The sequence below is a fragment of the Ambystoma mexicanum genome, chromosome 12 (genome assembly GCF_040938575.1).
Source record: "Ambystoma mexicanum isolate Mex_15411 chromosome 12, UKY_AmexF1_1, whole genome shotgun sequence".
Classification (NCBI taxonomy): domain Eukaryota; kingdom Metazoa; phylum Chordata; class Amphibia; order Caudata; family Ambystomatidae; genus Ambystoma; species Ambystoma mexicanum.
The window spans coordinates 58217743-58233100 of NC_090936.1; the positions used below are offsets into that span (position 1 = coordinate 58217743).

Genomic DNA, 15358 nt, shown 5'->3' on the forward strand with positions numbered 1-15358 from the left:
AATGCCCCTGTAGCCGCTACTGTGGTTAGTGAGAGCGTCACTTCCCAAGAGAACGGCCCCAGGATGGCACCCAACGCCGTCACTGCTGGGCAGCAGCAGTACTCCAGCACTGAGGCACCCAGGTCCACGGTCTCTCATGAACATGTGGGAATGGTGTGGCTGAGAAGGGAAGGAGCCACTAATGACTCGATGGACACTCTTGATCTAAGAAGCGACTCTGAAAGTGACGAAGATCAAGATCGGGACGAGGTTATTGAGAAGGAAACTAAAGATGTGCCGCAGACCGAAAAAGAGGTCCCACCTGAGAAATGTAGGAAGAGGCTTGGGGCGAAGCACACCGGATCCACAGAGTCGCATGGGAAAAAACCCAGAGTGACGCTGGGAACGGAAAAAGAGACGCAGGTGTTCGAGGCACAGGGAAGGATCAGCGAATCTGAGGGAAACCTATCAGGAACGAAGAGTGCCGAAGTCTGCACCGTTATGATACACCAGGTTCTGAGTGACCAGCCATCTCCAAATACTCCCCACCTCAGGCCGAGGACTGAGGAACCGATACGAGACCCAGTCCAATCGACTCAAGCTAAGAACTTAAGCCTAATGAAGATACAAAGAGAGGCAGCCAAGGTTGAGCATTTAAAATCAAGTTCATCCCTAAAACTATTGGCTTGGACAAAGGTAGCTGAGATGCACAAACCAGAGTTAAACAAAAAAGAAATGACAGCAACCACGAGCAAAAGAGACGAGCAAATGATCAAGTCATTACAAGATACAAGGGGCTCCCTTGCCAAACTAAATACAAAAGAACACCTTACTGCGCCGGAGAAAACGGAAGGTACTAGGAAGATACGGTCACCCCCTAATGAATGGATGGAAAGCTCTACACTACCAACTACTCTACCACAAAATAATCTAAATTCAGGAGAAAGAAGAAATTCCGTTGGGATAGTGGATCAAGTGATAAAAGATCTAGCAAAGATGAATGCAAAATTGCTGCAATCTCGAAGGCTATCTCAAATAAGCTCCAACGAGGGAAATCCACTACATGCAGAGCTACACTATCCTAAGCATAGCAGTATCCACGAAGTAATGACCTTAGAAACAAACTCCCCAGCATTTGAATCTAGAAATGAGGAGATTATAGTGCCTCAAAAGAGAAGTCGCAGAAGAGAAAGTTCTGAAAGCGAGGACCGATGTCTGAGGAAACGACTCAAAGGCCAAAGAGAAGAGAGAAGCATTGGAAGAAACACATCTGGTGAGATTCAATCACCGAAAAGGCCCAAACGACGTGCCACCTTAATCCCATCCATGGATTCGGATGACGAGGACGGTATAACAACAATGAGAAATGAAAATTGGTGGAAATCCACTGAGATACCCCTGAAGGGAATAAACAATCCAGATGAGACATCGACTTGTGTCGAAACAATAATATCGAAGCTAAGTCCAATTCTGATGTCTGCCACAACAATAGCTGTTGCGCCTCTGATGAAGCTGTACGAGAACCTAAATGAGAACTACAGAGACCAAACGACTTTGATCGCTCTATTAAATTCTAAAATGATTAAACTAGAGACAGACCTTAAGGAAATGACTTCTCAGATTTTGGTATCTAAACGAGGGAACAATATCTCATTAACAGCTTTAAAAGAATCCCTAAGAAATAACTCTGAAGATAAGAAACTCCTAGCAGAAGTGACAAGGCAAGCCCTTACGTTACTACAAAACGAACGAGAAGGAAGGAGAGATTCAAATACAACTCGAGTCTCAAAAACGGTGCAAACGAGCCAGACCTCAGTGATCAACCTAGAGACATTAGAGTCATCCGAGAAATCTGGAGCAACTAAGCAACCGTCTGGAAAAAAAAAGAAAGAAGCGGAGAAAAAGGCATCTCAACAGAATTGCTGTTATGATAAGGAGCTCGTAATTAGGTCTGAAGACAGTGACTGTAGAAGGATGGAGTGTCATGGCGTGGAGATTGCACAGAAAACAAGGTCTAGCTCCTCGACTGTTTCTATGAAATCTATAGAAAAAGAGGTCGAGTACAGTAAACTGCAAAATGAAAAATAAGTAGATAAAGAGCAAGCTCTCCCACCACCCAATCCACCTGAAACGTCCAAATCTATCGACACAAATACGAAGAATCTGGAAAGTAACCCTGCAACTGAAGCAGCAAAAAAGAACGAGGGGTAGTGGTATGATATATTTGAAAACCCGAAAATACGTTCGGGAGTGAGCAATGAGAAGAGATCAAGAATAGTTGAGCCAAACTCCAATGTTTGCAAAAAAAAAACTAAGAATCAACAAGTACAAAAGAACAGGAACCCTCGTAGTTCAGCCAACTTCTTCAGAAACATTAAAGCATTGAACATAACCGTAAATAATTCTGAGCTATCGACACTGAAGGGGAAAAAAAAAGACAGATGAGACCCAAAACGTGGACGACAAAGTACAGCCAGAAAGCCTGATTGAAGACAACAGGTCACAGACAGGGAGCACAATTGAGCTGGATGCGGAAGACATAGAAGGTGACGAGGAGGAATTGTTGAACATGTCAACTTACAGCGTGTCTGATGCTGAAGAAAACAAGGATGACAATAGGGTAGTGAAAACTACCGAAAATGGCGGTAATACTGGACAAGATGATTGTGAGTCAGAGGTAATCCCGCAGAAACCATCTACAGAAGGATATGAGAAAGAGAAAGAAGATGAAATGCCAAGTCAAAGAGTGATTTCGTGGCCAGAAACACCCAAAAAATAACAATTCACAGTAAAGAAAACTATAAAAAAGGTGGAAGACCCACAAATCTTTCTCACCTTGGAAGAGAAAAGGTTAAAGAGTATGTTGAAGCAGAAAAACTTATCTAAGATCAGGGAAGTTACAAAAAATCCCATATTAGATGAGCAGGAGAACACTATGCATGGCACTGAGTGCCCGAAAGAAAATCCACAACAATCTGCAAGAGAAGACGGAGTACCAAGAGGGAATGCCGAAGAGTCCGCTAAGCTAAGAAATTCTAACTTGATTGTCGGCACCAAAAAAATACAAAAAAACCATCAGTATAGACTACTGGTTGAGAAAATTGACGGAAGAAAAGGCGATACCCCACTAAATCGCTACACTATCCTACATATATTCCAAAAAATACCTGTGTTAAGAGCAATAAAGAGTGCTCGGATTGATCGTGTGGAAATCATGGCTGAAATGAACCAGAAATTTGTACTCTTACACATCAATGACAAAAAAGATGCAGAATTGATCATGATGAGTGAGAGACAACTCCTGGAAGTTGGATATCAACTGTACGAAGTAGACAACACCCTGAGGGGAAGCGATGATGCAAAAACAAAAGAACCAAAAGCACAAAAAATAAACGAGAAAGATCTAGCAGCAATCAAAACAACTGAAAAAAGCGTAATCCAGGAGTGTGTGTCCAATGTCAAGTCTAAAGACACTGAAAGGGAGACTGAAGTAGTATGTCCTCCTGATGATATAAGGAAGAAAAAAATCAAAATAACAGTGGATAATCGCGAAAAGTCAGGTCCAGTGAGCTCTAAAACTCCGGAAGTAAACTCCGATGAGGATGAAAGGAAAAAATGGTCTTGGTTAGCAAAATCATTGAACTCAACAATGAGGAGCTAATGCTATGGCGAGGTAGGGACATTGGTGATAGCCTAGGGACAGAGGATTCTCACATCTCCTAGGATCTCCACCTGAAACGATACAAAAGGCTGACTTGATATGTTTGCAAGAGACATGGGTCACTAATCTTCCATGTGTGGACGGTTTTGAAGTAGCGATAAACCCAGCTATAAAACAAAAAAAAGGGCGGCCTATGTCAGGACAATTGACTCTAATTAAAAGAACATGTGGACAAGAATAAAATCAGCCCGTAACTTGTCACCTTTCCTTCAGGAGGTTTGATTAGAACAAACAGAGCCCACAGAAAAGCTGATGGACCAATTATATATATTAAATATATATTGGAACACGACTCCAAAGCTCAATCAAAAGCTTGAAGATGACATCATTGAAGCCATAGACACAATTAAAACAGAAGATTCAAAGGCATCAATTATCCTATGTGGAGACTTCAATAGGAAACTCATTGACCTAGACCAACGAAAAACAACGAAGACCAGCAGGGAGAGACTTAAAAATTAATGTTGGCTTGAAGAAATGGCAAATAGAAATCTATCAATGCTTAATGGAGCAACAAGGGGGGACATTCCAGCAAAGCCGACCTGGGAAAGAGGAAGTCAGCAATCCATTATAGACTATATCTTTGTTTCGGAGAATATACTACAAGAAATAGTCTCCTTCACAGTCACTAAAGACATCCAAAGTGATCACAATATTATATCAATGAAATGGAAATGGAGAAAAGTAGAAAAAAGGGAGCAATGGAGATGTGACATCTCAGTGGAACCTGGGCGTAACAGACTAAGGATAAAGAAACCAGATATTAAGGTGGTATCCGAACAATTGCAAAGATCCCAGGAGCAAGGCCTGATTGAGGCAATCGAATACCAGCATTTACTGGAAATCTATAAATCTAAAAAAACGAGTGCTCAAAGGAACCAAAATTTCTCAAAACATAAGTATGACCCGGAGGTGGTGAAAAAAAAGAGGGAATTGAGAAAAACATTGAGAGCGATTATTGCTACTAAAGGAGTAACAAACCAAAGCCAGTCCAAAAAAGCGAGAAACCAATATAACAACTGGTGTAAGTTACACAGAGCTAAGATGGAGCAAAACAACGCCGAGATAATTCTGAAGGCACTGAATCAAAGGAATTCTAAGGGATTCTGGGCCTTAATAAATGAATCATCTAACTCAGAAAAAGCGATTATAACAAACATGGTAACGGAAAGGAATTGGGAGTGCTACTATAAAAATATGTTTAAAAGAAGGAAACGTACAAGTACAGTGGAGATCCATACAAAAGTACCATGGGACTTACAAATAGACAGAGTGGACATTAGAACCTCAATTTCAAACAGCAGTACATCTAGAGCCGCTGGACCTGACAGCCTCTCGAATGCTGACTTAAAAGAAAACATTGATGAATGGTCAGAATTTTGTGATATCCTGTTCCAGGCGATAATAAAAGAAGGAAGGATCCCTGTAACCTGGAAATCAGGAATCATTGTTCCGATATTCAAGAAAGGCTTACGGTCTGAGCCAGCAAACTATCGTCCCATCGCCCTCCTTGACGTTATAGGTAAAGTGTTTGCAACTCAGCTCCTTAAACAACTCACACTAGGGATTAATCACGAAAAGATCTATGGTGAGCGCCAGTCTGGGTTTGTAAAGGAAGTGGGTTGCAGCACAAACCTCCTAATATTAAATCTACTAAAAATAGATGTCATTCGAACGGGACAGAAAATCTATCTGGCATTTATTGACATGGCAAACGCGTTTGATGGAGTAAACAGGGAAATCCTGTGGTGTAATCTAAAAAAGAGAGGCTGTGATGAGAGTCTAATTTCAGCCATTAAAGAACTTTACTCCGACACCTACATTCAAGTAAGGCTAGACAACGAAGGAAATCTGTCAAATCCAATTCCCACAGAAAGGGGAGTAAAACAGGGCTGCCCATTAGGGGCAACCCTGTTTAACTTCTACATCTCGGAAGTGGGAAAAGCCCTGCCAAACGTGATTTCATTTCCGCCAACCATCAATGGATTCCAACTGCATCACATCTTATACGCCGATGATATGGTGATCTTGGACCGTACACCAATTGGCCTACAGAGGAAATTGTCTGCATTGAAGACCTACTCAGAAGAACTCGGGCTAGAGATAAATGCAGCCAAATCAGAAATCCTAGTCCTGGAGAACAAAAGAGGAAGGAAGTCTTGAAAGTATAGATCAAGTTGGTTTGTGGGATCAAAAAAGCTAGAAAAAGTGCAATACACAAAAAATATCTGGGCACAATAATTAACTCCAGCATAAACGACGAACCAATGGTAAAAAAAATTCTAAATAGCTGCAGACAACTAACCTCACAAGGGATCATAATGCAGAAGAAATTCGGGAAATTCACGCCAGTGAGAAAATTTTACCAAAATAAAATTACACCGATTTTGATTTATGGGGCAGAGAACATGTTTGGCTGTGACCACAAGATATGGTCTTGGTGAGAAGGTTTTTTCTGGAAGAAAGTCCTCCAAATACCACAAAGTACACCGACTGCGTGCGTTCTATATGAAGTAGGAATTTCCACCCTGAACGTAAGGATTACATGGAACAAGCTATTGCTCTTTAGGAAAATGCACGACGAAGCGAACTTACCACCGTTCAAAATCCTGTTGGGAAACGAAACAGGTGAAAAAAAGTCGGCCCTAAGAAACTGGAAACACCAATGTCGAGAAATCCTCAAACAGTTAGGGACGGATGAGTCAACACTATGGAATAATCCAGATTTTGTAAAAAGAAAATTGCTGGATCTTGACTGGATCGTAATTGGGGAGAAAAGAGCCTGCTAAAAATCCATGACAAATCAACCAAAAGAAGCAAAAAAACAGAATACTCTTCAGAAATATCTGGCTCTGTCTCTGTGCAAGCACCTGAGAAAATACTATTTGATGTTTCGTTTAAACATTCTAGAAACAAAAGAAATTCTGGGGAACAGGTGTGCGATTTCAAGGGGAAATACTCTATGCCGATTCTGTGGGGAGAAAGATGAAAATTTAAAACATCTCATTTTAAATTGTACTGAACTAAACGATCAACGTGATAGTTGCATGGGAAAAGTGATGACAAATTACCAGACGCTGTCTGAAGAGGAATGGTGGAGACAACTACACTTGACTGAAAGCAAGTCACTGTTGATTGCAGTAATGCGATTTTTAGAGCTTCTGCAGAAGCGCCTAAAAACGAATCCAGTGTTTGCCTAAACAGTGTCCAGCACAGTCATACGTCAGGAGACCAACCACTCTGAAAAGACTGATAAGAAAGAATAACTGTTGGCGCGAAGTTAGAGGAAATGATGGCAGAACAAGCCTTAAGAAGTAGACCAAGTAAGGTGTTTAGTGAAGAATACTGAAGGACGATAGATGGAATGTTGAATCTATGTTAAAGACAAAGTTTTTCAGAAGTTTGTATGAACTAAATGAAAATAAAAAAATTTAAAAAACTAGGGGAGCCTGGGAAAGTGTACAGAGAGTCCTGCAGCCTACCTGTGGGCCGGTGACTCCCACCACTATCAACAGAGGAGTATGTGAAACCCACATTCTCGTGGCTGTTATTTAGAATAGATAAAACCAAGCAAGGTTGTGTACCCATATTTTGATTTACAGAGCAGGGCCTCCCTAATAAAGTTTTAAAGATAAGAGATTCTACTGGAAGAAATGGGCTTCAGATGTATTCTGTGTCTGGGTCAGGTCTGGGTGGACAGTCATGGGGTTTACCAGCTGATCCTGACATTTGAGAATAGGATCTTCAGCAGTGACGTCATAACATGTGAAGCCTTGAAAAATGAACTGCTGTACGCCCCCAGAGATGGTAGATACCCACTATCTGAGCAGTCAAACCTTCTGCAGAGACTTGAGTCTGCTCCAAAGAAGCATTCAGCATGTACAAGTCCAAGTCTCGAAGACATTCCCTGCCAAAGGGAGGTTTTTGCATCCATCAAGCAAGCCTGGCTAATAAAATTGGCATGCCACTGGGTAATTATGCCAGCATGGCATAATTCCCGTGATCCACCCCTCCAGAGGAAAGTGAAAGGACAGTTCACAGGTGATGCGGATGGAGGAATTTCAAGGCCCATCTATAAGAATAAGATGTATAGATTGGTGCTTATGAATGTTTGCCATGTAATCCTCATGTCGGTACCACTGCACATACGGTGTGGTCATGTAAAAGAGTTTGGCCCTCATTCCGAGATCGGAGGTAAGTACCGGTATTTTCCGACATGGCGTAAAGTACAACACCGCCCTGGCGTCACACCGCTAATTGCGGCCCATTCCGACCTCGCGGACACGCGCTTTTCGCCATGCCGGAAAAGAACCGAGCGGCTTGCCGCTAAACGACCCTCAAACCCCCTACCGACATGCTGCGACAGGTAAATAACAACACCGCCTTGGAAGCAGTAGCATCAGTACATAACGGTGACCGTGATTTACGGATACCGTAAATTACGGCCACCGCAAAAAAAAAGAACCGGAAATGACGTCATCGCCCAGGAACGGGAAGGAGAGCGGCGGCCATCTTTAAAAACACAATCCATTGCCATCCTCATCCGCCAGCACCCTTGGGAGCAAACTAAAGTTCGGAAAAGGACCAGACGACTACCAACATGCCGAAAACTCCAAAGAAGGCTGCGGACCGCATCCGCAAGAGGAGATTCAGCCCAGAGGAACTCCAGGCCATGGTGGACTTCCTGGTTGAGCATGCAGATGTCGTTTTCAGGAACGACATGCGGAGGGAGTCCATCCTCCGCAAAAAGAACATCTGGGCTGAACTTGCCCAGAGGGTGAGCGCTGTAGGCAACACCCCCCGCACCCCAAGGACTGCCGCAAGCGGTGGGATAGCCTGCGGTTGCGGGGCCTCCTCTCCAGCAACCAGAGTTAGGCCATGCAGACGGGAGGCGGTCCAAGTACCCCTGTGCAACTAGAGCCATGGGAGGAGACATGTGCGGCTCTGATTGGCACAGAATCGATCGAGGGCGTGGGGAACATGGAGTGAGGGGCAATGACTTCTGCCGAAGGAGGTGAGTGTCCACAGTGTACACTGCCAATGTCCATTGCATGATTCAAACTGCCCCAAGGGCCATCGAAGGCACCTTCTCGTGTTGCCCTCCCCCCATCCAACTCATCCCCCCATCCAACTAATGCAGAGGCAAGTCCCACGCAATCAAGGGCCAAGTGCGAGTACATAACGCACATCAACCACAGTGCATTAACTTGCACATACCATCATGCACACTGTGCAGCCGGCTCGGCATTGTGCCAGCCAAACTGCACAACCAGGCCACGATGAGTCACTCCCAAACATGCATACATGACATACTCATGCACATGTACCACTGCCGTAGCTACACCCAAAAGGCCACAAACCGCAATTGACTGAAATGTGAAAGCAGCCATGTATGCAAATAGGACATCTTACAATCACTCATGTTGTCAATCTTTTCTACCCCCACAGGCACTGACCATGACAGCGCCGAGCCACAATCAAGCGGGCCAAGCACCTCCATGGGTAGTGGCAGGGTCAGGCCCCTGCACCAAAAAGAACAGCCCCCCCGGCTACGGAAAGGCCACTGGATGCTGCCCCACCACAATCCATCCCAGCATTGGCGCCAGCCACAATGCCAACCACATCGGCACAGTCGAGCATCTCTGGGGAGGCTGCTGCTACCGGCCCTGACGAGTGTGTGGACAGCGCATCACCCATCTGTGGGGCGTCCGAGGAGGAGGGCCAACACACAGTCCTCACCCCGGAGCCCTGCATTGTACCCCTTGCCTCATGTAGTGATTGTGGAGATGCACCAACACCTGTCCTCAAATAGACCCGCAGGGGTATGATGATGATGTCCCAAGTCCACCCGTACAGCCCTCGCCTGAGCATGCAGGGGCAAGTGGTTTCAGCGATGGTTTTCCATCATTCGGCACACGTCGAGTAAATCAGCTGGCAGACCTCATAACAGAGTTCATGGAGGACAACCGCCAGGCCAGGGTTCAATGGCATGATGGAGTAAGGGAAATGCGGCAGGCACTCACTAACTGCACCGACCGGTTGTGTGACACTGTCACTGACAGCACAACCCGCCTGTGTCACATCCTTGGCCGCATAGCCAATGCCCTTGAGGCAGGCCATTCTAATGCCCAGCCAGAGCAGGCGGACACGCCCGCATCCAGTGAGGCCACACACGGCAGCCCAGCAAGACGCACTCAGCGTTCCATGCGGCGCAGGGATATGCCTCCCCCGGGCCAGGGGAGCAAGAAACAATAGCCTTTACGTCCTACATGGGACCTCTGCTGTGGAGTTAGGGGGAGAGGGGGGTGGGGGTTGGGGGTTTGTTGTGGAGTTGGGGGGAGGGGGTTGGGGGGTGGGAGTTTGTTGTGGTGTTGGGGTTTAGGGGGTGATGGTTTGTTGTGGAGTTGGGGGGGGCCTGCAGATAATGTTCTCACTAATACACTATTGGTGTTGCAAAGTTCAACCGTTGTGGACATTCATCATTGAGCATGTGTATAATGACGTCTGACAGTGCATGGTGTACAAGTATACACACATCCTGTGCCCTGTGTGCCCATGTTATGCCACCCTCTGCTGACTTGTGTTCTGGACATCTTGTCCACTCTTTTTTTGGCGCATTACATGTCCCTCAAGTGCACTGCCTCCATGATGCTTTCTTGCCACTTCCTCCTCCACCTTCACCACTTCGTCATGTGGTAGTAGCAGTACCATGTCAGGGGAGAGAGACGCAATAGTAGGGATGCACATTTTGTTCAGCTACACATATGACATGGGGTTTTTGGACACCAGATAGCAGTGGATGGGTCACCCACCAGTCCTGTTTTGCCAACTCATATGTGCCTTACGCAAGCCAGGTGACTGCTTCATCTACACGCATGCATGGGTATGGCCAGCGTTTTAGTGCTCCCTGGGCCTGTTCTGTGGGTTACTGACAGGGGTCATGTACCATGGTATCAAGGGACAGCCACCAACAGCTGCATGTCTAGCCAAATAAGGTGAGTGTTTGAACTGTCATGGTGGAGAACTGAACTTGGCTGACATGGCAGGGTTTCACTGATGGCCATATGAACATGTCCATGGATGCATTCCGCACATTCATGCACACAATATGTGTCCAATACAATGTAATGCTGTGGGGGGTTGCGTCTTAAAGATGGTCCGTGAACGATGGCATGGACATCTAGTGGTACATGTTCCGTTGATGCATGCTCCTGTCCTGATGTTAGATCAATGTGGTGATGTGTACTGTGTAGAATCGTATTTGGGTGTGATGGCTGTAGTCAGTGGCTCATGGTCATCATCCTGCTCTGATACATTCTATGGTGAATCCCAACACTCCTATGGGTGTGCCATGCCGGTGACGTGGTGTGGTATCCCTGCTGCCCTCAGTTCAATCCACTCCCAGGGATGGGTCTCCGATGTGGTGCCTTGCTGGGGGCAGCCACATTGTGCATATGCAGTGTGTCTTCCTATATGCGCTTACGGTTGTGGTGGCCGCCAATGAGTGGTGCAAGTGTAGTGGGATTTGCCCTTGTCAGATGGTGGAGATGTAGTGTATTGTGAGTGCCTTATTCCATCGATGTGGTAATCTGTTCTCATGTGCTGTTGCACTGGTTCTGGGGTGAACATCGTACGATGGCTTCATCATTTCAACCCAGTTGGTTCATGCAGGCACCCACCTCATGGCACCAATGCACTTGCATGACACAGTCAGACGACTCAACAGGCAGCCATGCACGTCATCCTGCATGTTGCACCATGTGGCACGGTATCGTGGTGACCTGCTGGCCCTTTGAGTCATGTGTAGTTCTTTGATGTCGGGCCCACCCATGTGTGCGGTTCTTGGTTGCGTTGCATTCCATCTGCACGTAGGGGGAGTGGTATTGTTTGCAGTTGCTGTCCGCCACCTGCATGCCATGCTGGTCCACATGCGACACGTGGGTGCTGTCAGGGGCACCAATGTCATTTGGCATGCCTCCATATGCATGAGGTCCAGCTTTACTGTTGTGTATCTCCAGGGTGGTCCATGTTGGGGATTGGTAGGCCCTTGTGTGCTTGGGGAGGTGAAACAGCACTTGTTTATGTGTCCGTGTAATGGACGGTTGTGACATGCCATGCATGGGCACCACTGTGTGCTGGTAGGTGCCTGTGGCATGGGTGTGGGGCACAGGCAACACCGTCACTTGTGCCAGGTTAGCAGTATATATTTGTATGCTGCTCGCTTATCTCGTTATGTCTCAGGCCAAATATGGTGGTGACGGTGTCACAGTCAAGGTGGTCAGGGGTGTCTATCTGCTAAGGGTTTTCCTTGAGTGGCCAGACATGCTGCATGTGCATGGGGGCTGCTGGGGTGGTGACGGAGGCTGCACTGGTGCTGCATGCAGGGCCTGTCTCCCCCTCCTTCTCCCCCTGTGTCTCCTCAAAGGGGGAGGGGGGGCTGGTGTTGGTGCTGAAGCTTTTGTGGTTGTGCCCTTGCTGGTTCTATTGGTGTCATCTTGGTGTGGGAGGGGGTGTGGTGTGTGGGTGTGTTCCTTTTCTGCTGTGGCAGACTCCATTGCCTCCAGCTGTGCTGATTTTGTGCACCTGTGGCTCTGGGAACCACTGCTCAGGGTTCTTTACTCCTTCTCTGAGATGCCTGTATGTACTCCATGCCGGTAAGGTACTTTACGGGCTTGAGGAGGCCGTTATTTACGTGTGCTCCTTACTTGCGATCAGCTCCGGTTTACGCCATGCCGCTAATTTCGGCATGGTATGGCGCGCGCGCTACCCAAGACCAATAATTGCAGCATTGTAGTTTACGGTGCCGTAATTAGCGGTCTGAGGGGTCAGAATAGCATGTAGCGGTAAACAATGCCGGTAAATCATTACCGGCATGCTTTTTGGCTTACCTCCAGACTCGGAATGACCCCCTTAGAGTTTTCGAGGGACATAGCTGATAAGAGGAGATTCAGTACTGGGGCTCATGTTGGCTGCACGCTCGGCTACAGTAATGTTTTCAGGTATTCCTCTGAATGTGATGGATACTCTGTCCTGACTGCCCTCCTCTATGGGAAGATTATGTTGAAAATTGTAAAGGTGTTTCTTGCCCAAATGTGGCAATACATAGGAATTTGTCTTCATATTGTTAAATGATTTTCTGGCGTAGGTAAAGTGCATGCAAAATGAATGTAAATGGGGCAAATTTAAAGAACCATATGCTTTACTGGTCTTGTTTCCAAAAGTAGGAGTTATTTTTGGATTGTGACTCATACTTGCACATGTCTGACCGGTTCTGCTTTATTAATGACATGCATGTATTACTGTAGAGCAAGGGTCTGCAACCTGCGGCTCTCCAGGTGTTTTGGACTTTTACTCCCACTATGCTAGTCAGGGACAATTATGTATTGTTTATAATAGCCTCAATATATGTGACATGCACAATTATTGCATTAATAAATAACTACAAAAAAAGTGGAGCATTTTTGTGAAGATGAGCTACATACCCTTGCGTGTGTCAATGAACTGTAATCCATTGGGAGATTTCAAACCCCTCTATATAAAGTGTGACGATTGCAAGGTTCATCACTTCTCAACAAGGGAGAGCCCTTTTCCATGAGTCTATGAAGGTGTGGCCCCTACCTAATAGTCCCCTCAGTAGTGGTATAATGTGGGAGGACCTCATGGGGAGGGATTCCCTTTCTGGGGATAAGGATGTTTACCTAGGTTATAGCCAGTTGGCCAATGTCACACCCCAACCTTGCCTAACCCCCCACCCCCATGCCAAACCATTTCCTTGAGAGTAGACCCATGTATTTCTGCAATGTAGGAGAAACAGCCACAACAGAAAGTACCAAGATAAAGAAGTGCATAGGAGACATGAAGATTACTAACTGTGCTAATACTGGTACAAGGTGGACACAAGGATGCATGAAGATCAATCCATCAAGAACAACAAAGGACTTCGACAATCCATCTGGGTGGGACTGGCAACAATGTATAAGAAGAAAAAAAGGACTGAAGACTTGGTCAAGTCTGCCGGGAGAGGCAGTAGGTGTGGAAACCATCCAGAGCAGGAGTTTCAAATCCTGTCAGCTGACCAGTGTTGCTAAAGCATGGAGGATGCTGGCGAAATCACTGATGAAATTCATCCATAGGTCCAGCTGGAGCGGACCTGAACACGAAGCAAGAAGAGAGAGCCAATCAGACGAGTAGAGCGTGGAGCCGCACGGGTGCTACAGATGCATAGGAGCAGGGCTCAAGTCGAGGGTACACGTGGGGGGACGGAGTCAACCCTCTTTTTTCAGAGGGTGGACTCAGTCCCCCCAGCTAAAATGAGAAACATTGAATGCTTTCTTTGAATTTATGAATTAAAGCAGACCTCGGGGATCAAACCGAAGTCGTCAGGTTTGTAGGCGGACACTTTACCACTGCACTATATAACCTGATGAAAAATAACAACTAAAGGTGAAATATCCCATTTCTGTACGGCAAGTCCCAGGGAAAACATTTGTATTGGTTGTTTGAGTTTAAAACATGCACACCGTTTAACGTTTTCAAAAACACTATTAGAAGAAGATATCCTGTCTTGGTTTTCTGTGTGTGTTGATTTTTAGAAAGGCAAATGCCATTCATCCTGTTCAATTTGGGTGGTTATGCAAAGCCAATTTAATGAAATGTGCATATTTCACCTTGATATGCTGATTTCTGGCAACGTTACACCCGATTTCGTTTGTTGATGAGTACCCCCACTTACAGGACTTGACCCCTGCAGAGGAGAGAAGCCTGACAAAGAGACACGCCCCAGTCCCCGAAATCCCATGTGGGTTACAAGATTTGTGGAGGGGGCACAGGGGTGGAAGAGAGGCAGACTCAAGAGGCTCTCCGCCAGCCCAGTAGTAACAATCAAACTATTGGGAGAGGCACGTTGAGCTTCCGAGGAGAACTACCTCATTTCAGTGGCAGCAATAATACCATTAACCACCAGAGAAGGCTCTGGGACCCCAACACAAGCATATTGAGCATCAGAGGAGAGCTTCCTCTTCCCAGTGGAAGCAGCAAGCTGACTGGCCCCCAGAGAATGCACCGAGACCCCAACATAAGGATATGAAGCACCTGAGGAAAGCATTCCCGTCGCAGTGGCAGGGAAAAGTCCACTGAGGCCCCGAGAAGGACTTGGGACTTTGCCAATACCAGGAGAAGGGAGTCATTTTCCTGGTTCTGAAAGGTGATTGCTGCAAAGGTTTGTTGGAACCACAAGCCAGGGGACGGGAGTCATTCCCCAGCATCCTTTTTGTCAAAGACCATTTCTGGGAATACCACCCAAATACCAGGAGAAGGGAATCATTCTCCTGGGGAAGGAACATTTCTGTTGACTTTTTCTTTAGTTGTAGTGTAAGGGATAGAAGTAGGTTGTGATACACGATGGTGGAGTTTGATTTTGATGGACATTCTGACAGACCCTTTTAATATTAGTTTGAGGCTGGGAAACCCCTCTTAGAAAATAGGGATAGTGAGGGGATTATTTTCTTGATAAATAAAAGTGTGTACCAACCAAAATGCCACCCTTGTGTCAGCATCCTTCTTCAACACCCTTACAAAAATCTGAATTTTAAAAGAAATCACATTTGTGGTTTGTGTACCATTATTTGAAGTGTCAGCATTTGCCATCCCCTAACGTGT

The 15358-nt window shown here is 45.9% G+C and overlaps 1 protein-coding gene across 5 annotated transcripts in view; it reads left to right on the top strand.

Annotated features, from left to right (window-relative positions):
• Nucleotides 1-15358, top strand: part of CNTN1 (contactin 1) — a 1316193-nt gene that overhangs the window by 871798 nt on the left and 429037 nt on the right. The window lies entirely within an intron of this gene.